The sequence below is a fragment of the Fukomys damarensis genome, unplaced genomic scaffold (assembly GCF_012274545.1).
Source record: "Fukomys damarensis isolate Sample0158 unplaced genomic scaffold, DMR_v1.0_HiC HiC_scaffold_37, whole genome shotgun sequence".
Taxonomy (NCBI): Eukaryota; Metazoa; Chordata; class Mammalia; order Rodentia; family Bathyergidae; genus Fukomys; species Fukomys damarensis.
This window is the reverse complement of record NW_022900949.1, coordinates 58,332,620-58,357,288: the sequence shown is the minus strand read 5'-3', so window position 1 is coordinate 58,357,288 and position 24,669 is coordinate 58,332,620. Positions and strand designations below refer to the sequence as shown.

The following is a 24,669-nucleotide window of genomic DNA, read 5'->3' as shown; positions in this document are numbered from 1 at the left end:
ATTTGTTTTATTATTTATTTTTATTTATATGAGATTTATTTTATTTAATTTATTTATTTTAATTAATTTATTTATTTTTATTTTATTATTTTATTTTAGCCCTGAGTTGAACCCAGGGCTTCTCAATACTGGGCAAATGTTCAAACAGTGAACTATATCTGCAGATTTTTTAAAATTTCATTTTGATACAAGGTCTCACTAAGTTATTCAGGTGACCTTGGATTTACAATCTTCTTGCCTCAGCCCCCTGAGGAGCTGGGATTACAGGCCACCACACCCTGCTTCAAGGAAGATTTTGGAACTGCTGCTGAATTCAGTATTTGATTGCTCCTCAAATTCTGATTTAAAAACCTCAAATTGAGCCACGATGCTCCGAATTTATGATCTCTGATGGCAGCTGTTGTTCTTCCTCTGTTTTCCCCAGGCTGCCTCACCTGTTTATCATTCAGTGAGCGTGCACTCAAGCCCATCACTGCTTGCTTGCCAGTGTCTGCCATGAGATTATGAGCTCTTTAGGGAGGAGACTGGGGCCCTGCCTCTCTGCTGTATGATGCCTCAGCTTCTATAGATAAGTCTGGAATTGAATGAAATAGGCTTACTGAGGTTTAAAGCCAGGTTATTTGCTAGGTTCACAGAAGCAAAGCAAATTTAAGAACCCAGCGCTACCTACATATTCTAGAAGAAAAGCATATATCAAAGGATTATACTTTATAATAAATGTTCGACCTTGGCCCACCTCTTTTCTCCCATTTTTGAATATTATAATAAAAATATAAAAATAAAAGAAGTGCTGTTCTTATATGCATTAACCATATTACCTTCAAAAAAGGGGTGTGAGGTGGCCCTAATATACCTCTAGATGATTAAATATCGTAGCAGTTTTCCAAATACATAATCAAGAGTTAAAGAACTGTATGCCTAATATGTTTGAACAAGTGGTCACCTTCTTAGGATATATTATGTCTTAACCTTAAATTTGTCTGCAGATGAAAATGTAATGATGGTTTGCAGTATATGCAGGATGTGTTCCCAGGCAGAAGTGATTCCAGAGAGTTTCCTAATCTGTAGTGAATGCTGCTGCTAATTGCTCAGTTGGATTTTTCAATATGCGTCTGTTCCAAAATCTCATTGTAACTCTGTCTTCTTTTACTTGATGGAAAGCTTTGACAATTTATTATGTTTAGAAGCAGCTAGGGAGTATTTCTAATTGATGATTTGTTATCTTCTATTTCTTCTTTGACTATCCCCATCTTTCATTCTTTTCAGCATTTTCCTCCAGTGCCTCCTGCCTTACTAAACTTGATGGATAGTGCTGCTTTTGTGCAAATGCAAGAAGTATTTTCACTCTCCTCTGCCTTTTTTGTTTGGGTTACAAACACTTGAAGGAGTGATACCAGATAATATGCACATGGAACTTAAATAATAACAAAATGTATTTACATATACCAGTAGTTCTCAACCTTTGTGGCACTAGGATCCAGTGTCATGAAAGACAAATTTTCCATGGACCAGGTTGGGAGTGGTGGTCCTGGAGAAGAATGTGCTCCTGGAGATTAAAGTGTATTGCATTTATTTTGCACTTTATTTCTGTTATTATTATTACATTGTAATATATAATGCAATAATTACACAACTCACTATAATGTGGAACCAGTGAGAGCACCGAGCTTGTTTTCTTGCAACTATTCAGTCCCATCTGAAGGTTATGGGGGACAGTGATACCCAAAGTGTGCTGCTTATGTTCTATCTACTCCATAATCTTTTTTTGGTTGCTGTCACGGCAGATAACCCTATAAGCTGCATCCCATTAGATGCAGCTTAATTGTCACTTGCTACTCACTGATAGCATTTTGATATGAGTCTGTAAGCAACTGACTTATTATGTCTCTATGTTGTCAAACCACTCTATTGATGTTAATCTGTATTTGCGGTCCCTCCCCAGTGCTAGTATCGCCACCTCAGGTCATTAGGCACTGGAGTCTTATAAGGAGTGAACAACTTAGATCTCTCACATGTGTAGTTCATAGTGGGGTTGACACTCATATGAGAATATAATGCTGCTGTTCATGTGACAGGAAATGGAGCTCAGGCCATAATATGAATAATGGGAGTGGCTTTCAATGCAGGTAAAACTTTGTTCAATCTCCTACTGCTTACTTCCTGCTGTGTAACCTGGTTCCTAACAGGCCTGGTCCATGGCCTGGATTTTAAGAACCCTGGACACACATGACATCAGTTGATTATTAATACATCAATCTTCTGATATAAATACTATTATTACTGTCATTTGTCAAGTAGGAAAACTAGTGAACAGATGTTCCAGGAATACTTCAAACTTAATATACCCAAGCTACCCTCAGTACCTTCCTGTAAAATCTGCTTATTCTCCTGGATTTTTGATTTGGTTAGAGTATTTTCATTTCCCAGCCATCCAAGGTTTATGTATAGTATTTCCTTCTCTCATCATCCAGTCACCAAGACTCTGGATTCTCTCTCCCTCTCTCTCTCCCTCCCTCTCTCTCTCTCTCCCCACCCCCTTGTCCTATTTCTGAGAAAGCCTCATCTCATCTGCATTTGAGTCAGAGCCTCATATTTGCTTTTCCAACATCCAAGTTGTCCAGTAGCTCTTCACCTTATCCATAGCTTGGCTCTCCTCAACTCGAATCTTCCAATGCACTCCCTTTTAAATTGGTCATTAGCTCCCTACAGGTTACTATCCAAGGGGCCACTGAGTAATACACAATCTGCCCTTGCCTATGAATTCCTGTTATTGTGTCTGTTTAATGTTCATTTTCATGTACTATATTTTTGTGCTCATTGTTTTTTTAGAATATGATTTTATTCTCCAATTCTTCTGCCCTGGAGCCAGACCCATATGATTTACATAAGTCCCAGAACATTTAAACAGTGCTTCTTAAATCTAAATGTGCTTAAGAATCACTGGGGGAGGGCTGGGGATTTAGCTCAATAGCAACACACCTGGTGCAAGGTCCTGAGTTCGATCCTCCAGTACAAAAAAAAAAAAAAAAAAAAAAAAAAAAAAAAAACAATAATGTTAAAAGAAAGTTTTTATTTAATGGATCCTGAATAGTATCTGAGACTTTGCAGTTTTAACAAACTTATTAATGATAGGACACTGATGGTTGTTGGACTATATTTTGAGTAGTAAGAGTCTATGTAGCTGAGCCAGGGATTTAGCTCAGTGGTTCCGACCCCTGCCTTGCAAGCGCAAGTGTAATACTTGAATTAGCTAAAGTGACTCCATGCTAATAGGCCAGACTGTGCTTCTTCATATGCTAATTGTTAATTTGACTAACAACCCGCCCAGGGGCAAATGGTATGACAAAAGGTGACCTTAGAACATTTCCTGCATGAGATAAGCAGTGTGTTTGGAATCTTTTCCTCTGGTAGTTCTGTGAATGCCCTGACTTTTTGTGTAGAAAAACCCTATAAAAAGGACCTGAGCCCCTGAGCAGTTGCCTCTCTGAGCTACCTGGCTCCTGGAGTGCTGTCTTGCCAGACTAATAAAGGTCTATTTACCATCTAGCCTGGTGTGTTCCCTCCTGGGTTTCTCCTTTCTCTGTCCAGCTCCCTGAGCCTCGCTGGGTTTTAGGGCCCAGCATTGTGGAGGCCTTTTTGGCTGTTCACGCTCTGTGGAGTGGAAGTGAGACTTTGAGTCTTACATATTGGAGGCCCCAGCGAGATGCCCAAGTGGGAACTAAATCCGGCTGAGATTTCTGTGTAGCAGGATCCAGCAGGAGATTCTCAGACATAGACCTTTGCAAGCCTCCAGAGGTAAGCTTTGGACTGGTTGCAACCATCTGTTTGTTAGGATTGAGGTGGCTGATGAGCCAGGAAGCCTCCCCTGACCCCGCCCCTGACAAGGTCTCCAGGTAGAATCAAAGCTGGTTTTTGTTACGCCTGTTTGTCTTGTCGGTGCCTTGACTGTTGTGTGTTAACTTTGTGTTTTCCTTGAAACAGGGATGGGAGGATCCAGCTCCAAGAACACCCCGCTAGATTGCTTTCTCACTAATTTTAAATTGGCTTTTTCCCCTGAGCAGGAGAATGATTACGGGGCTAAATTCTCTCATGGAAAGCTTCACTCCCTGTGACAATTGGAATGTCCAACCAAGGGCTCCTTTGAGCCAGGCCTCTGTTGGGCTGTATGGGAAAAAGTCACCAGGTACCCCAGCCGCCCCGACCAATTTCCTCATATAAATATTTGGGTCCAGGTTTATGAAGAGCATCTGACTGCATTGGCCAGGAAGGAAAGGGATAACTGACATGGCCCATGTTGGGCCTCAACCCGAGTCCCATGGAGAGAGCGACTGTCCGCCTCCTTGGAAGGGAAGAGGCTCACCCCCAGGATTTCCTGGGTTCCCTTTCTAGGACGCGGAGGCCACCTCACTGATAGTGGAATGGAAAGAAGGAGAATGAATGAAATCATCTGTCTAAATGGTGAGATCCCCTGGGTTGCTCCCCAGTTTGTCTTTGGAAGGGGACCCAGGGAAGGAATGTGTTAACTTCTTGTGTGACTGTGTGTGTGAAAGAGACTTGGTTAGGAGAGTGAGGGGAACCAGCTACAAAGCCATCATCTGTACATCAAAAGAAAGGGAAGGGGGCTTGTGCTTAAAGAGCCCTCCAGATGAATAAATGAGGCCATTTTCTGGAATGTCACCCCACTCTTTGCTTGTCTTGCATCACCAGACAAGGGACAAGGGAATATCTAATGGTTGTGGGAAATGCTAATACTAAACCAACTGTTCTTAAGTGCATAATTCAAAATTTTGATAAAGATTTTGTGGGGGACTATAAGATAAAACTGCAACCAAAGATGCTTTAACACTTTGTGAGTTATCATGGTCTCAGCTAAACCAGTCTTGGCCCCCAGAAAAAAAACTATACAAAAGAAAAGTTATCTGGCTTTGTTTTGTTTACCTGAGTCTTTGACAACTTAGAGCCTTGTGTGCTGCTCTAGGAATTGCTCAAGCTTCTACTCAGCGTTAATCAGCTGCTAGTGAAAACTATTTAGTGTTGGTCTTAAAACACCTGCTTGCTAAATCTGCTGTTTTCCCATGGTGAACTTGCCTCTCTCAGAAATTGTGACATCATTGCAAGCAAATCCCAGTGTTTCCCTTTTGGAGGAGGTCGAGCTGCCTCCCCTACCCTTATGCTGCTTAGAGATAAAAGGTATGGAGGAGGTAGGGGCAGAACAAAATTGTTTAGCTTTACTGCACTGGAGGGTGCAAATGGGACAGCATGATGGAACTCAGAAAAAAGATGAAACAGGGCTTGCATTCAAGACTAGAAAGAATTAAAATGAGAATTAATTTTAAATGGATTAAAATCTGGTAGGAAAATTCTGAAAGACAAAAATACAAGAGAAAAAACACACTGCAAGCCAGAAAAACTGCAGTTGTGTTTTACCAGACATCAAGAGATTTTTACAAGAAAAATCAAGTTAGAAATTTTAACTATTTGATAAATGTATCTTTGTTTCAACTTAAATTAAGTTTAATTGGTGTGCTTAAAACCTTTCTTGTAAATTGCAAATTCTTGAATTTTGATTATAGGGTTAACTTGCTCTTTTCTTTACTTTGTTGATAAAAACTCAAGGTTAATACTGTTCTGTAGGTAGCCAGTCAAATCTTAAGATATAACAATCTGAAAACAGGAAGAAAAACACTTTAAGATTTTAACAGCTAAAGTTTATTATAAAAGGTTAATATTAAATGAGATGGAAAAAGACATTTAAAAAGCTATGGGTAAAGGAAATATACTTTTGATATGAAAGGATTTTGTATGTATGTCTTGTTAAAAAGATATAAAGAAAGATATACAAGACCAGAAGGCTTAAGTATGTAGAAAAGGTATGTGGAAATGATTTAACAAGAAAAATATGTATGTTTGCTTGATGGTTTCAAGTTTGTTACAGAAGGTTTACTTTTATAGGAACAAAGAGCTTTCATTCCTTTTGATTCTAATGCTATGAGATCTGTTAATTTGCAAAGGTTTTGAATAGTCTTAACTAAAAGAGGTTTTAAGACTGGGGATTTATTTAGCTCAGTGGTGCTGCCACCTGCCTAGCAAGCACAAGGACCCAAGTTCAATCCCCATTAACAAAAACAAAAGAAAATTAAGAGATTTTATAATTCAATTGGCCAAATAGATTTGAGTATATTATAGTTTCACAAATTGTCTTACAAATTTGTGTCTGTACAATTGTTTGAAAAATATTTGTCCAATTATATTTGGTTAAAATGACAGCAAGGATACTAATTGTTAATTCCTATAACTTGGTTTTATAAGTTAAAATTTTGTCAAGATAATTAAGTATAAACTCAGATCTAGATAGACTCCTGTTAATAGTAAAAAAAGACAGCTACTCAGAAAAATTTATTCTGGTCTTTATTCACTAATGGCCTCCTGAGAAGATATACCCCCAGTAAACATGGCCAAATATGTTGTTATAGAATGTTTACATTGGTTATCATCAAAGGGTTAAATTATAAATATGTTATTGTGATATGTTTATAGTGCTCATTTTCAAAATAGGATTTCTGTAGAAAAAGTTATTAAGAGGTTCTATAAAAAATGCTTTTGATACCTAATTAGATTAAAGGTTATGAAGTTTCATACATAAAATTGTAATTATGGTTAATTTTTTGATGTACTAAATAAATAAATAACAGGGTATTGAGAGAGTATTAATGCTGCTTCAAGAGGCAGGATATAAAGTTTATGCTGCTTACAGATAAAGGGACTTAAAACAGATAAAAATGTTTGAGATAAAAGGTTTTTACAGGATCTAGATTCTCTATATGTATAAATCTTTAAAGGGCCCCAAAAGACAATGATTATTATAGAGTAAAGAGCAAGAGTCAGCATTTAAACAGCTAAAACTAACACTTTCTGCTGCCCCCCTGTATCAGGGATACTAAATGTGACCCAGCCTTTTAGTTTGTACCTGACTAAAAGAAATCATACTGCTTTAGGGGTGCTTCTTGAAGGAATAGGCCCATAGAATTAGCCAGTGATATATTTAAGAGTTTAGATCCAGCTGTGAAGAGATAGTTCATTTGTTTATAAAGCCCTGGCAGCTGCAGTAATGCTAATTGAAAAAGCTGACCAGATAACATTAGGAAAAAGTAAATTATTCAGTTTTCCCATGCCTTTTAGAATTATTGAATAACAGGACATTGATGGCTCTCAAATAAGAGAGTCACATAAGATCAGGCCCTCATCTGTGAGAATCCTTCCCTATATTTTGCTCCAGTTAAAACCTTAAACCCTGCTACTTTTTACCCTCGGAACCTGGCCCTCTGACCAGAATGGACTCAGATCTGCAGAGAGACCCCCTGCTTGAGGCTGATTTCATCATGCTCAAGGATGAGAGCAGCCTCACAGAAAATGGGGTACGCTATGCTGGCTATTCAGAGATGACTCAAGATAATGTGGTCCAAGCAGGACCCCTCGCCACTGGATGGTCAGCTCAATGAGCAAAACTGTGGACACTCATACAGGCTCTCCAATAGGCAAAAGAAAAGAGGGTAATTGTTTATATAGACTCCTGTTTGCAACTTGATATATCTGTGGCACAGTCTATAAAAATGTGGGCTTCTCACAGCAGAGGGCAAACTTAAAGAAAAAGATGCAATAGCATATGGCAATGCTAAGGTAGATAAGCCAAAAGGGCAACTAAACAGAAACTTTAGATGATTACACCCACCACCTATACAGGTTATAAATATGTGTTAGTATGGGTTTGTACTTTTTCTAGATGGCCTGAGGACTTCAGAGGTATACAAGATTTTATTTAAAAAAAAAATCCAAGGTTTGGTCTGCCTCTCTCCATAGGCAGTAACAATGGGCCAGCATTTGTAACAGATGTTGTAGAGACTTTATAAAATTATCTCTACTGGGCTTATCCAGTATGAAATCACAGGGGTTAAAATTGGGCAAGTATTTAAGAAAAATATTCAAAGGTAAATTAAAAATAAAGAAGACCTTCCTGTGCTAACTCCTGCCCATCTGATAAAACTGCGAGACTGAGTTTATGTTAAAATTTTAAAAAGAACCCCTTTCTGACCTATATAGAAAGGGCCATATGAGTCACTTATGGTTACTCTCACAGCTATCAAGGTGGTTGAAACTCAGCTACCACCACTCTAGAGTAAAATAGAATTCCAGGGATTCCAACTCCAGGAGACCAGGAGACAATGCACTCAAAGCCCTGCTCTCACCACACCAGAAGCTGGTGAGTCTACGCACGGCTGAACAATGAGAACTACTGTACAGATATAGACTCTTATATTGCATCAAACTGTTATGAGTTATTATGCTTCTAAATTAAGAGTTTATGAGCCTACAGACGATAAAAATATGAAAACTTTATGTGCTCTGGGAATCCTAATCCCCAACTTAGCTGTCTAAGAGATGCCTTTATAAATTGCTATGACCCCTTAGCTAAAAATTTAAGTAAAATGATGAATCAAGGATTTGATTCTACCTAAGATCAGTGGGGATTGTAAGACTTGAATAAGCTAAAGTGACTCCATGCTAATAGGCCAGACTGTGCTTCTTCATATACTAATTGCTAACTTGGCTAACAGCCTGTCCAGGCGCAAATGGTATGACAAAAGGTGACCTTAGAACATTTCCTGCATGAGATAAGCAGTGTGTTTGGAATCTTGTCCTCTGGTAGTTCTGTGAATGCCCTGACTTTTTGTGTAGAAAAACCCTATAAAAAGGACCTGAGCCCCTGAGCAGTTGCCTCTCTGAGCTACCTGGCTCCTGGAGTGCCATCTGGCCAGACTAATAAAGATCTGTTTACCATCTAGCCTGGTGTGTTCCCTCCTGGGTTTCTCCTTTCTCTGTCAAGCTCCCTGAGCCTCACTGGGTTTTAGGGCCCTGCATCGTGGAAGCCTTTTTGGCTGTTCACACTCCATGGAGTGGAAGTGAGACTTTGAGTCTTACACAAGGACCTGAGTTGGATCCCTGGTAAAAAAAAAAAAAAAAAAAAAAAAAAAAAAAAAAAAAAAGAGTCTATGTAGCTGTGCTACCCAATAAAACTTTGTGCAATGATAAAAATTCTGTCTGTGCTTCCAATAATGGTAAGCAGTAATCACAGGTAGCTATTGGGCACTTGAAATAGAGTAGCTAATGAGTGAGAAACTTTAATGTTACTTTATTGAAATTTCAACAGCCACATAAGGCACATGGTCACTATTTTGAACAAAGAAAAGAAGATCTAAAGAAATGCTTTTTTATCTTTCAAAACTCAGTTCAGATTTCCAATTTCCAGTCCAATGTGTAAAATCTGGGACATTGCCTCACCTCCTAACAAGTAAAAAAATCTGTAAAATTGAAAGACCAACAACTCTTTTATTTATTACAGGTGTTAGGTCACAGGACAAACCATCACCCCAAAACTGGACAAATAAGTAGGTGGAAACAGATCCTCCCCGCAGCATTGCCAACATCTTCAGCACTAGAGGGTCTTTTCAGCTGTGCCCTCTCCTGCAGGCTGCATCCACCATCTTTGGTGCCAGAGGGTCTTCTCAGCCACACCCTCCCCGCGGCATTCCCGCCATCTTCAGCGCCAGAGCTCTTCTCAGCCACACCCTCTCCTGCAGGCTGCATTCCCGCCATCTTCAACACCAGAAGGCCTTCTTGGCCGCGTCCTCCCCTGTTGGCACCACTGCCGCCATCTTCAGCCCTAGAAAGGTAGCTGCGCGGGCACCCCTGAACCTCCCCCTAACCTTCCCTCTCACGCTTTTAGACCTCCTGATTGTGCCAGTCTTTGGACTTACTCTGTAGAGGCAGAGGTGGTCATAAAGAGTATTTTCCACCGTTTTCAACGTTGAACATCTTTAAAGAAGTGGTGGGGGAAACTTATAGTAGAACTGAGTGGAGTTCAGCCCTTTAGGAGATTGAGGAACTCAGTCTGGGCCTTGCAGCCCGAGCTCAGTCTGCGTCGTGGGGTTCTGCCACCAGCTAGCTGAGGTCAGGGGACTCGGCTCTGCACATGGCAGCGCATACTGAATATTATGACAGCAGTGATATAGTCTGAAAGAGGCCCTTTAAACTCATTTTTGTTTCTTTCTTTTTTTCATCCTACTCTGCAAATTCTTTTTTTTCTTTTTGTTTTCTTTCTCTTAACTCAGTCTCTTACTGCACTACAGTATCCCTCATCTCTCTTTTTGTTTCTGCTCTTGTCCTAATTCAGATTTCTTCTTTTATTATTTTTTTCTCTTTTCTTTATGTTCTTTTCTTATGTTATTCTATCTCACTCAAGGGTTACTATATTTCTATTTTGTTTGTTCCTTTTGAATTTAACAATTTCCTGATGATTGTCTGGTCATTCTATGTCTTTTGGCTTCATATGAAACCTTCTCTAATTCTTATACTTATCTACTCTTTTTGTATTAACTTTGTTTTAAGCCCCCATTGTAAATGGTAAATATCCTTATTGAAAAGTTTATTTACTGTAAGCATATTTTGGATTACTTCTTGATCTTAATTAAATTTACATGGTTTGAAGATGATAGATTGATGACTACCATAAGTGGTCAGTTTGCAAATTGTGCTTCATTATATTGTGGTGCTGATTGTATCAATTAGGATAAAGGATTGTGATTGATTCAATGAGCTGTTTTCTTCAATATGATGAAAATGAGAATGTCTATGAGTCATTTGAGACCCATGGGCTGCAGCTCAACTATATCAGGAAGATTTAAGTAATAATCTAAAGGATAATCCAACAACAATAGTAAAAATGAGAAAACGGTTAAGCAAGATACAGGGACAGACTTCCAGTTCACCAATGGCAAATAGTGGGACAAATGAGGATGAAAAGTCTGATAGTGAATCATCAGAACACCCTGAACTCAAAGCACAGGAAGTAACAAAACTGATCAATCAGGATCTAGAGAAATATAAAACCGAAGTAATTTCCCAGATAATCATAGAGATGACAAGCAAAATGAAAGTTATAATTCATGACTCTAGAACAGAAACTGAGAGGAAAATAGATGAGCTCAGGGCCATGATAGAAGCCATGAATGCCCAGCATAAGAAAAAATTGGAAACAATAAAGGCCCAATACAAGAAAGAAATGGAATCCATAGGACAGATTCGAACAGATATCCAGGAGATTAAAAACTCCATTGAGAGTGTTCATAAAAGAATAAAAGAGTCCAAAGATAGAATCTCAGATATATAAGATAAAATTGCAGTCAGTGACTCTGAAAAGAGAGGTCTCTTAAAAACAGTAGGAGATCATGAGAAATTAATACAACAACTCAGATGATACTAAGAATAACATAAGATTGATAGGAATTCAAGAAGTAATAGGAGAAAATGTAAATGACTTAAAAAAGCTGTTCACAGAATTAATTATAGAAAACTTCCCAAATAGAGGGGAAGAATTTGACATACAGATAAGGGAGGCATATAGGACTCCAACTAGCCATGATAAAAAAAAATCTACACCTAGACATATAATAATCAAGATCCCAGAAACTCAACATAAGAACAAACTACTACAAGCAGTAAGAGAAAAGAAACAAATTACATGCAAAGGAAAGCCTATCAGAATTACAGCAGACTTTTCAATATAAACCCTTAGGTTAAGGAGAGCCTGGAATGAGATATTTCAAGTACTAAAATAACCTCCAAACTAGACTGATGTATCCTGAAAAACTTTCATTTAAAATGGATGGGGAAATAAGATATTTCCAGGATAAAGAACACCTGAGAAACTTTATGAATACCAAACCAGCACTACAATGAATTCTAAACAATATCCTAGAAAAAGACAATGAAGGTAACAACACAATGAGGCCCAACAGAGCAAATCAAATAGGCAAGCAAAGAAACTAAAAGGAGAAAAAAAAACCCAAACATGATAGTACATATCAGTTATAACCATCAGTATTAATGGCCTCCATTCACCAATCAAGAGAAATAGACCAGCAGAATGGATTAAGAAGTAAGATCCAATAATATGTTGTATACAAGACATGTCTACTATAAAAAGAAGCCCATAGACTGAAAGTGAAAGGACAGAAAACTTCTTCATGTAACAGGAGCCCCCCACCAAAAAAAAGCAGGGCTAGCAATCTTATTCACAAAGTAAGTTTCAAATTTAAACTGATTGAAAGAGACAAAGAAGCTCACTACATCCTTGTGAAGGGAACAATTCAAGAGGTAGAGATAACAAATAATTCATTTTTAATTTATTGAGTATGTCAGAAAGGATATATGCTTTTTTTTCTCTTTTCTTCTTTTTTCTGTTTTTCTTTTTCTTCCTCTGCTGCTGGGGATTAAACTCGGCATATTGTTCTGGCTAGGCAGGTGCAGCACTATTGAGCTAAATCTCAGGCTTTACATTTCATATTTTTTAAATTTATCAGTACATTAATCCTTGCCTCTATGTTGTTCTACCAAATTGACGAGTTATTTTGGTTCTCATTTTCTTTGTTTTTTTATTTGAGAATTTATGAAACCTGTTTATATGAGTAGTATGAAAATTATTAAGGCCCATCTGTCATTTTCCTCTTGCATCTATGCTTTCTACAAGCTTTCTTTTCTGTCACTACAGCTTGTTTGGTTGGAAATTTGTTAAGATAAATGTTATTATGTTATGAATATATCTTTGTACTTATTTTCTACTGATGATGAATATTAATTTTCAAGTACATTTTATTATAACTATACTTAATCATTTTTTTAAAAATTTAATTTATTGGTACATTCTAGGTAGACAGTATAGTTACATTCATTACTGGGAACTTGTACCTTTACATGCCAGGTCTTGGTTCTCATTTTTTCCCCTTGTCCCACCCTCTCTTCACCCTCCCCTCCCCCTTTCAAACACTTTAATTCCATTTTTACATTTTCTCATATTTTTTTCCTTTTCCCTTATTCCCCCTTCCCTTTCCTTCACACTGTCCCTACACCTTTAGTACTTTTCTTCCTATTTGCTAAGTGTCCCATTAGGATCTTGAGTACTATTATAGTTTTTCACACCAGATATACTATTTGGTATTTGCATATGTGTGTCTTATTTATTTCACTTACAAGTATATCCTCAAAATGTACCCATTTAACTATAAATGAATCTACTTTCTCATTCTTTATGGCTGAGTAGTATTCAATTTTATAGAAAAACCACATCTTCTTTATCCAGTTTCCAATGGATGGGCAAATGGGCTGTTTCCAAGTTTTAGCTATTACAAACTATGCTGATATAAACATGGGTGTGCATACATCATTGTGGTATGATTCTTTAAATTCTTTTGGAAAGATACCCAGCAGAGGGATGGCTGGGTCAAATGGAACCGCTAATCCTAGTTCTTTGAGGTATCTCCATATTGACTTCCATAGTGGTTGCATCAGTCTGCACTCCCACCAACAACGGAGAAGGGTTCCTTTCTCCCCACAACCCCACCAACATTTGTTATTGTGTGATTTCTTGATAGCAGCCATTCTTTGTGGGGTGAGGTGAAATCTCAGTGTTGTTTTCATCTGCATCTCTCGAATAACCAGTGATGTGCAGCATTTTTTCATATATTTACTTGCTGCTTTTATTTCTTTGTCTGAGAAATGTCTGTTCATTTCAGATGCCCACTTTAGAATTGGGTCTTTGTATTTGGGGGGGCTGGTTGTTTTCAGTTCTTTATATATTTTAGATAATAGTCTTTTTGTCTGAGGAGCAGCTGGTAAAAAGTTTTTCCCACATTGTAGGTTGTCTTTTAGTTCTATTGATGATTTCTTTTGTGGTGCAGAAGCTTTTTAATAAGATGAAATCCCAATTGTTGATTCTTTCTGCTAGTTCCCGTGCTACTGAAGATTTGTTCATAAAGTCTTTTCCTATGCCAATGTCTTCCAGAGTTCTGTCTAGCTTATCTTCCAGCAAGTTTAGAGTTTTTGTTTTTATGTTTAGATCTTTAATCCACTTGGATTTTAATTTAGTGCGTGGTGACAGATAAGGGTCTAATTTTAATCTTTTGCAGGATGAGATCCAGTTTTTCCAACACCATTTATTAAAGAGGCTATCTTTCCTCCAGTGGGGACTGGCAGCTCTTTTGTCAAAGATGAGGTAGCTGAGTACATCTGGAGTTGTTTTTGTATCCTCCAATCTGTTCCACTGATCCTCAGGTCTGCTTCTTTGCCAGTACCATGCTGTTTTTATCACAGTGACTTTGTAGTATAGTTTCAAATTGGAAATTGTTATGCCCGCTGCCATGTGTCTGTTGCCTAAAATGGCTTTTGGTATTCTAGGTCTCTTATGCTTCCAAATGAATTTTTGGATTCTTCTTTCTAGTTCTGTGAAGTATAGTGTTGGAATTTCAATTGGTATTGCATTGAATTTGTATAGCACTTTTGGTAGTAAGGCCATTCTCACTATGTTGATTCTTCCTACCCAGGAGCAGGGGACATCTTTCCATTTTCTTAAATCCTCCTCAATCTCTTTTCAGAGTGCTGTAGTTTTCAGTGTAGCAGTCTTTTGCTTCTTTTGTTAGGTTGATTCCCAGATACTTCATTTTTTTAGGTGCTATTGTGAAAGGAATTGTTTCCCTAATTTCTTTCTCAGTGAGTCTGTTATTTCTGTACAAGAAGGCTATTGATTTTTGGGTGTTGACCTTGTATCCAAACTGATATTTGCTTCCAGGAATGAATTTGGAAGTATTGCTTCTCTTTCAGTTTCATTGAAAGGTCTGAAGAGTAATGGCAATAGGTCTTCTCTAAATGTCTTGTAAAATTCAGCAGTGAATCCATCAGGACCTGGGCTTTTCTTTGTTGGTAAGTTTTTAATTACATTTTCAATTTCACTGATTGTGATTGGGGTGTTTAAAATGTTTTTATCTTCTTCATTCAACTTTGGTAATTCATAAGTATTTAGAAATCTGTCCGTTTCTTCTTTTTTTTTCCCATTTTATTAGAGTACAGGTTCTCATAGTATGTATTAATGATCCTCTGGATTTCTGTGGGATCTGTTATGACTTTGCCTTTTTCATTCCTGATTGCATGGATCTGAGCCTTTTCTTTCCTTTTTTTGATAAGGTTTGCTAAGGGTTTATCAATTTTATTTAGTCTTTCAAAAAACCAACTCTTCAATTCATTTATTTTTTGTATCATTTTTTTAGTTTCCATTGCATTGATTTCTCCTCTAATCTTTATAATTTCCTCTCTTGTTCAAGCTTTGAGTTTTTCTTGCTCTTGTTTTTCTAGGAGTCTAAGAGTCATTGTTAGGTTGTTTATTTGAGCTTGTTCTGTTTTCCTAATGTGGGCATTCAGTGCTATGAATTTTCCACATAGAACTGCTTTCATTGTGTCCCATAGATTCCTGTATGTTGTATTGGCATTTTCGTTTATTTGTAAAACTGTCTGATTTCTTCTTTGATTTCCTCTGTCATCCATTGATTGTTCAGGAGAGTGTTGTTCAATTTCCATGTGTTTGTGAAATTCCTATGGTTTCTTATGCTATTGATCTCCAGCTTTATTGCACTGTGATTTGATAATATACAGGGAATAACTTCAATTGTTTTGCACTTATTCAAACCTGTTTTGTGAGCTAGTATGTGATCTATCTTGGATAATGACCCATGTGCAGCTGAAAAGAATGTATATTCTGATTTTGTGGGGTGAAATACTCTATAGATATCTAATAAGTTCATGCATTCAAAAGCTTGGTTCATTTCTAGTATTTCATTGTTGATTTTTTGCCTAGATGATCTGTCTATTTGTGATAGTGGGGTATTCAGATCCCCCACTGCAATTGTATTAGTGCTTATTTGGTTTCTCATGTTACTTAATATTTATTTTATATAGTTGGGGGCATTTATATTTGGTGCATACATGTTTATGATTGTCATTTCTTCCTCTTGAATTGTTCCTTTTACAAGGATGTAGTGGCCTTCTTTGTCTCTCTTAATCAGTTTTGGTTTGAAATTTGCTTTGTCTGTGAATAAGATTGCTACCCCTGCTTTTTTCTGGGCTCCTGTTGCATGGAGAATTGTTTTCCATCCTTTCACTTTCAGTCTATGGGCTTCTTTATGCACTACACTGGTTTCTTGTATACAACATATTTTTGGATTTTGCTTCTTAATCCATTCTGCCAATCTATTTCTCTTGATTGGTGAATTGAGGCCATTAACATTGATAGTTATAACTGATATGCACTAACCTATTATTGTCATGTTATTATCCTTTTGTTGACTCTTTTTATTTTTTGTCCTTTCTTTTTTGTTTCTAGCCTTGGCTATTTGATTTGCTCTGTTGGACCTCCTGGTGTTGTGATCTTCATTGTCTTTTTCTAGAATATTGTTTAAAATTCTTAGTAGTGCTGGTCTAGTATTCATGAAGGTTCCCAAGTGTTCTTTGTCATGAAAGTATCTTATTTCTCCATCCATTTTGAAAGAGAGTTTTGTAGGATACATCAGTCTCGGTTGTAGGTTGTTTTCTTTTAGGACTTGAAATACCTCACTCCAGGCTCTCCTTGACCTGAGGGTTTGTGTTGAAATGTCTGCTGTGATTCTGATGGACTTTCCTTTGCATGTGATTTGTTTCTTTTCTCTTACTGCTTGTAGTATTTTGTTCTTCTGTTAGGTTTCTGGGATCTTGATTATTATATGTCTAGGTGTAGATTTTTTTTGATCATGGCTAGTTGGTGTCCTATATGCCTAGCTTATCTGTATGTCAAATTCTTCCCCTCTGTTTAGGAAGTTTTCAGTCATTAATTCTGTGAACAGCTTTTTTAAGTCATTTGCATTTTCTCCTGGTACTTCATGGATTCCTAGTAGTCTTATGTTATTCTTCTTTGCATCATCTAGGAGTTGTTGGATCAATTTCTCATGCTCCCTTACTGTTTTTAAGAGACCTCTCTTTTCATGGTCACTGTCTGCTATCCTATCTTCTATATCTGAGATTCTATCCTCACAATCTTTTATTCTGTTATGTATGCTTTCAATAGAATTTTTAATCTCCTGGATATCTGTTTGAATCTGTTTAATGGATTCCATTTCTTTCCTATGTTGGGTGTTCATTGTTTCTATTTCTGTGTTATTGTGGGCCTTCATGGTTTCTATTATGTTCCGAAGCTTATCTATTTTTTTTGTCAGTTTCTTTTCTGGATTCTGGAATCATGTCTTTCATTTTACTCATCATCTCTATGGTTAACTGGGAAATAATTTCTGTTTTGAATTTTCTAGAGCTTGATTGATCAGTTTTTTTACTTCATGTGCTGTGAGTTCTCAGTGTCCTGGAGGTTCACTCTCTGATTTTTCATCCTCCTTTGCCCTACTGTTTGCCATTGGTGGACTGGAAGTCTGCCTTTGTGGTTGCTTACATGTTTTCTCATCTTTATTTTTGCTGTTGGATTGTCCTTGATTCAATCTCTGGGTCATGAAATCTTCCTGATATCATTGTATCCCAGCCTTTGATTCTGTAATGACTTGTAGATATTTTCATTTTCATAATTGAGGAAACAACTCATCAAATCAATCTGTATCCTTTATCCCTATTGATACAATCAGAAACATAATAGGATCAATCACCACCCTTTATAGCCCACCATGCCTTTGCAGAGTGCATCCTAGAACTGGCTCAGTCCGGGGATCTAATAGGGGAGCGGGGGGAATGGGTCTTAGCAGTGGCTGCAGGGCTACCCTCCTGCCACTGTGTCTGAGCCAATCAGTGGTGCTCACTGGAAATGGCACGGCTCCAGAGGAGGCCACACAGGAGAATGGGCTCTGAGTCCAAGTTGTGGTGATGACATCAAACTCACCCGCCTTGTAGCCAATCACTCAGTGCTCACGTTGTAGCCAATCACTCAGTGCCCACTGGAAATGGTGCAGCTCCAGAGGAGGCCTCGCAGGACAGAGGGCTCTGAGTCCAAGCCAGGGCGATGATGTTATACTTAATCATTAATATCATTTAATACCTGATACATATTACAAATTCTCCAACTCCTTCAAAGATGATATTTGTTTTTTCTCAAATTATACAAATCACCAACCTTCCACACATCACTGTAATATTTTATTATACCAAAGTATATATTGTATTGTAGAAAATATGCATTGTGTATATGTGTGTGGGGTATGTTTTTACATATATGTGTGCACTATTAAATGAGAAACATGGGCATGAATGTGGTAGGATTGTGCACAGTTGGCATATTGATAGTTTCTCTGGCAACCTTATGATTTCTTTAAATTACATGCTTGACTTCATAGTCATTCATTTGGGAAGAATATTACATGTCTATTGATGTTAAATTCTATCATTATGCTTATAAAAATATAATAAAAATAAGTATGGGATATAATAAAATAGAAACAGAAAAATCTGATCTTAAAAATGTGAAAATTTTTAGTTGCTTTTGGATTTCAAATATTAGTAATTTTTTCTGTGGGAAGTTTTCTTAGAAAATGTAAGTGGTACAATCAAAAAGTATATGATATTTATCAATTAATTAAACCAAGGAGTTTATAAATCATAAAATTTTGAGGACCAGCTCTCAACTATAATATGTAACTTTGTTTTATTTATAATTACATTGTTTCAAAAATATAAGAAAATGAGAAAGCACATTATGTTTGAAGATCATAAAACTAATGTATTTCGATTAGTCTGTGTTACATAAATTCTTGTTTATTTCATATCCTTTTTTTGCTGTCATATATATGCATATTTGAAATTTTTATTTAGTGTCTTCATTTCTTGTTATCATGTATCTTTGCAATCTTTAAAAAAAAGAATATTGCTCAAGAAAAAAAAAAACCCAACAACAAATAGGTGGAAACAAACATTTGTAATTTGCTGGAGTAGAATCCCTAAAACTGAAACTACCACAGAAACTGTGCTGGAGTAGGAAAATCTAAACTGTTGACTGATGAATCGCTGGAGGCTCAAGGTGGACAAGCCTGAGAGTTGAAAACTCCAGGGGACATTTTGATGTGTTTTGCTTCCTAGAGTTCTACCAGATTCACAAAATTAAATGAGGGAAAGATCCTCTGGTGCTTCAGGGGAAGGAGAAAAGAAACAATTGTGAAATTTGCAAAAGCACTCTGCTTTTAGTAAGATCTGCACTCAGGAGGCACTGGTTAACTAAAGCCTGACCTGCTTTAGTTTTTTCATAATGTATAACTGACCTGAGAGAATGGAAATGACCAGTTCCTCTCAGTTCTAGGCTTCCACACTGAGGAAGGAAATATTTAACCCTAGTTCCCTGTAGTCTTCCACATGAGAGAAGAGAATGGATATACCCAACTCCAGCTCCTTTTTTTGATTTTGTTTGTTCATTTGTTTGTTTATGAGACAGGGTCTCATTTTGTAGTTTATGCTGGCCTTAAAATCACTGTGTAGCCCAGGCTGGCCGCAAACTTGAGCCTCCTGCTTCAACTCCTTGAATTCTGAGATTACAGGTATGTGCCATCATGCCCCATTTTCAGCTCCCTTAGGAAACCCTATTCTATCTAAGGCATGTATGTTTGGGAAGTAGTTGCTGGGGTGAAGAATTAACAAGCATTTGTAAAGCCTATAGTCCATAAGGGACTCAGGCCCATAAAGGAATGAGAACTAGTCCTAGAACTACAGAAAGCTCTCTCCCAATGCCTTAGCACATTACCAAAAGTCTATCTACTATATTTCCTTTCACTCACCATACTATGTCCAGATAACAAGGAAAAATTATAAGACATATTTTAAAAGCAAAAATACAACACAGTGAGTAAGGTATATTTGTTATGGTTTATATCTAGATGTCCCCCTAAGGCCTTATATGTTCATAAGTGGGGCTTTGGGGAGGTGATTGGATAATGGGTATGTGATACTAGATTAGACCACTGAGAAGTTTATAGCTGGGTGTGATATTGGGAGGTGAAGCTTAGCTGGAGGAGGTGGGTCACTGTGGGTGTAGCTGGAGATTATATTAATTATATTATATTATATTATATTCCACTTGCCTCAAATGCTCTCTCTTTCCCACTGTCACACTCTGAGCAGTCCTCCTTTGCCCTGTCCATCTGCCATGCTGCCCTACCTTAGGGCCAGTTAACTATGGACTAAAACCTCTACAAACTGAGCAAAAATCTTTCCTTCTTCTTTTTTTTTTTTAATTTTGTTTTTTCCTTCTTTAATTTGTGGTGTCAGGTTTTATGTCCCAGCAATGAGAAATTAACTAAGGCAATATTCTAAAAGGAAAAGAACCACAAGGAAATTTCACACTGAAATGTAGTTGTCTTATTGTAATTCTATAGTCACATGGCAGGGGGAAAGTCAAATAAATAGTTGTGTTAATGTTATTAGGAAGTGAGATTTTTTAATAGTAAAAGTAATATCCAAGAAGTTAATTAAACATTCAACAATAATACTACATTATAAACATTGAGAAACAAAGAATAGGGTTGAATCATATATCCTGTCATTCCTGTATAAATGAAATAAATGAGGAAAGCTCTTTCTGTGAGTGAATTATAGCTGAATAAAAAAGAAATAATAAAACTGTCCATCATTTTTATCTTCTAGTGAAATAAAGGTTGTCTGGGAGAACTGTCACCTAAGATATTAGATAAAATGTTGATAGGAATTTTTAAAAGGGAAACTAATCGATTCCACTGGAACCTAATGATCAATTTTTTAGCAACATTAAATAAGAATAACTGATAATGTGAGCCTCTTGGTGTGACATATTTTTAAATACACAGCATTATCAGTGCATCAAAACCAAACCTGAGGGGCTGGGGATTTAGCTCAGTAGTGCCCCATTTGTCCTGCAATTGCAAGGTCCTGAGTTTGATCCCTGGTGCAAAATGAACAAATAAATAAACAAAACAAACAAAAAACCTAGAAAACCAAACCTGAATTTTAACAGCCTTCTAAAACTGCACTTGATCTTAGCCAAAAGGCCAAGAAGTGATGAACAGGCTTCTAAGTCTAATTTGTATCTTAAAGGAAATGTAGGTGGATAGGGGAGCCGTGAAAACAATAAGCAGAGGGAAATAAATAGCTTTAAGTAATTTTATCAGTAGAAAATATGAGAAAGAAAATAAATGAACTAGAATTTCAATTCTAAACATATAAAAAAGAACAATAAAACAAATCAAATGAAAGTAGGAAGAAGAAAACAATAAAAATCAAAAAGCAGGAATTAATGATTGAGAAAGAAAAAAACAGAAAAGCTAATGAATAAGTCTTTAAACATAATCTACATAATTTTGAAAAGAAAAAACTAAGTAGACATGTACCTAACTTTGATTAATCAAGAACAATAACAATAGCAAGAAAAATTATGCAAAATAAGAAATGAGAAGTTAATATAACATTATTTTGGATGATTGACAAGTTAGTACAACTTGTCAAATATAACTTTTCCAAATTAATATAATTTCTTCTTCAATTCAGTAACTTTAGAAGATTTAGAAATGTTGAGGGAGGCATACACATTGAAACAAGAAAAACTTTAGTTTAAAAGATTACTTCATACACATCATGCAAATCTTTATTGAAGTATTTCCCGAGGAAAATAAAAATTTCCAAAACTGTCCCTAGTAGAGATGAAGGTTTAAACAAATCCATTTCAAAGAAGGAATAAAGATCAACGTACATGCCTATCTATATAAACCTGGTTGAATAAATAATGGTACATGCAAACAAAAGAGTGCTATGTAGCAAGGATCTCTGTGAACTGATATGGAATATTCCCAAGGAATACTTTAAAGTGAAAAAGATGACTGGAGAAAGAAGATGTGGTTTTTCTATAAAATGCAATACTCAGCCATAAAGAAGGAGAAATTAGATTCATTCATAGGAAAATGAATACATAATGAGGATATACTGTTGTGCCCAGATCACAAAGTCCCCAAAGACCACCAAGGAGTCGAGTCCGATGTAAATGCACATGAGGAGTTTATTGCAAGCTCGAGCCTGGACTCTCATGCCTCATCAACCAAGTAGATCAGAAATGAGAGCCTCAACCCCCTTCTAAGACATAATTTTATAGGGTTTGGGAGTCTTGAAATCCTCTCTTTTTCATTGGTGCTACCTTCTACTTTTTATTCCTATTGGGTGTTGCTGGGACCCTTGCAAAAGCAGGAAGAAAACTATTTCAGGCTGGGGAGGGGGCTAGTTCAGGGAGAGGTCAGTGTGCTCAGGAATGTGGTGGGCTTCTCTTATCTATCTATACAGAACCTCCTGTCTTTCTTTTCTGCAAGTTTATGATTTCTTTTTCCAGCTATCTGGTATTGTCTTTATCTTGACTAAGTGAATTCCTGCTTGAGTACATCTAGGAGTCACATTGAACATAAGATGGCTTTCTGTCTTAAAATGGAGTTACTTTGGTTTCTACAATACTCCTATGTGAAATAAATAAGTCACACATGTGTAAACACAGAATAATTTCTCTGGTGTGAAAAACTATAATAGTACATAAGATCCTAATGATATAATGGACAATGTGAAATAGGAAGAAAAGGGCTAAAGGTGTAGGGAAAGTGAGAAGGGTAGGGGAAAGGTAATAAGGGAAAAAATATGAGAAAATGAAAAAATGGAAATAAAGTGTTTGTAAATAGGGAAGGAAGGAGGGGGTGAAGGGAGGGCAGGGACAAAGGGAAAAATTGAGAACTAGGACCTGTCATGTAAAGATACAAGATCCCAATGATGAATGTAACTGTACTGCATACCTAAAATGAACCAATAAACTCAATGAGAGGAAAAAATAAAAAAATAAAAAGAAAGTGAAAAAGAAAAACCCAAGATGTTATGGTTTAGATCAAGAATGACTCCCCCAAAACTCTCAAGTGCTAAGGGGTGGGGCTTTTGGAAGGTGATTGGATCATGGTGCATTATACTTAGGGCCTGATTGGAAGAGGTGGAGTCCTGGGGGTGAGACCTAAAAGGGTTTAGCTCCCTTCTTGTTTCCTCCTTTCATTCTGTGATTCTTAACTGTCATGATATGAACAGCTTTCCTTGGCAGTCCATTCCACTGTGCCATTTCCAGGTTGAGCTTGCATATTATGTACTGACTTCTGAAATCTTGAACCGAAATTAATCTCTCCTTCTTTAAATTTAGGTCTATGGGATTCATCATTGTGATAGGGAAAACTTTAATAGCAAAAACTTAGGAAATGTCACAATATAAGATAACTTCTGCCCCTCACTCTGCTTAGTTCAGAATTAATGGGTACCTGGACACACCTAGTCTCTCACAAAAGTTTTGTGAGTGAAAAGAACCATGGTTAGCTTCATTAATCAAACCAGCTCCTTTTCCCCTGGCTAGAGTAGGTAATTGAATAAATCTTAAAGGTAATCGCCTGACAAAGATCTGCATCCTGGTTGAAATTCAACTGCCTTGCTATCATGTTTTGGGTATCAGCAATGTGAGCTATGAAAATGCAGTGTAACCAAATGAGTAAGATCAAAGCTGTAAAACCCTATAAAAGAAGGAGTTGTAACCCAATGGGGGAGTCCATCATGGCAACGCCATTAGGGATTGTGAGGCCTGACTGAGGTAAAGTGACTCCATGTTGGCCAGCTAATGGCCCAGAGGCTGTTGTTTCACCCTCCCCTTACCTTCAACAGGGAAAACTGCTTAAACCTGAAATGCTTTTAAGATCTGAGAACATCTTGTAGGCATCTGTTAACCATCAATGCATGGCTGCTGAATATGTGACAGGTGCCCCCAGTGCGAATCAGCAGACCATGAACCTTTGCCACCTGACTGCAAGCTTTGAATGTTAACTCCCCCTGTGTCCTCTTTTAAGAAGACCTCAGCCTCTGAGCTAGTGCCTCTCTGAGCTACTCGGCTCTGGGTGTGCCCTCTGGCCAGACTAATAAAGGTCTGTTTCATTTCCAACATGTCTGGTGTGCTCCTTCAGGGGTGATTCTCTTGGCTATTGAGCTCCTCGGAGCGGTCATTAAGGCTCTTCATTCTTACAGTGTCATTGATCTGTAGGACCCCAACTGCTGTGTAGCCCCTAGACAGTCAGTATATAACAAAGTACATTCCATTCTGCTCTGCTCCCTTCTATCTACAGATGAGATTAGAAGGAAGTGTATGTAAACCTGGTATGAGTAAACAAAGGTAATGTTTTAGGACTCTGATCAAGACAGGGCATCCTGGGTCTGGGGGTGACCAACGCAGGATGCCAGACATGTCATAAACCAGATGCCCTAAGGGATAGCAGGCAACTGACCCTTGCCCACTTACTGTGCTTACCATCCTCTCCACTAGTCTTCACAAAGTGTGCTCTTCATATGCTAATTGCTAACTTGGCTGACAGCCTGACCAGGAGCAAATGGTATGACAAAAGGTGACCGTAGAACATTTCCTGCATAAGATAAGCAATGTGTTTGCAGTCTTGTTCTGTGAATTCCCTGACTCTTTGTTTAGAAAAACCATATAAAAAGTACCTCTGCCCCTGAGCAGGGGCCTCTCTGAGCTACTTGTTCTGAGAGCACCGTCTGGCCAGACTAATAAAGGTCTATTTACCATCTAGCCTGGTGTGTTCCTTCTTGGGTTTCTCATTTCTCCATTGAGCTCCCGGACCCTCACTGGGTGTTAGGACCCAGCATCGTGGAGGCCTTTTCGGCTGTTCACACTCCGTGGAGTGGAAGTGAGACTTTAAGTCTTACAGATCCCCATCAGTGGAGTAAACTTTTTTA

General features: G+C 37.5%; 1 pseudogene; it reads right to left on the bottom strand.

The window, feature by feature from the left end:
* Positions 1-20,753: 20,753 nt before the first annotated feature.
* On the bottom strand, positions 20,754-20,927 carry LOC117284556 (annotated as a pseudogene).
* Between the last annotated feature and the right edge of the window lie 3,742 nt (positions 20,928-24,669).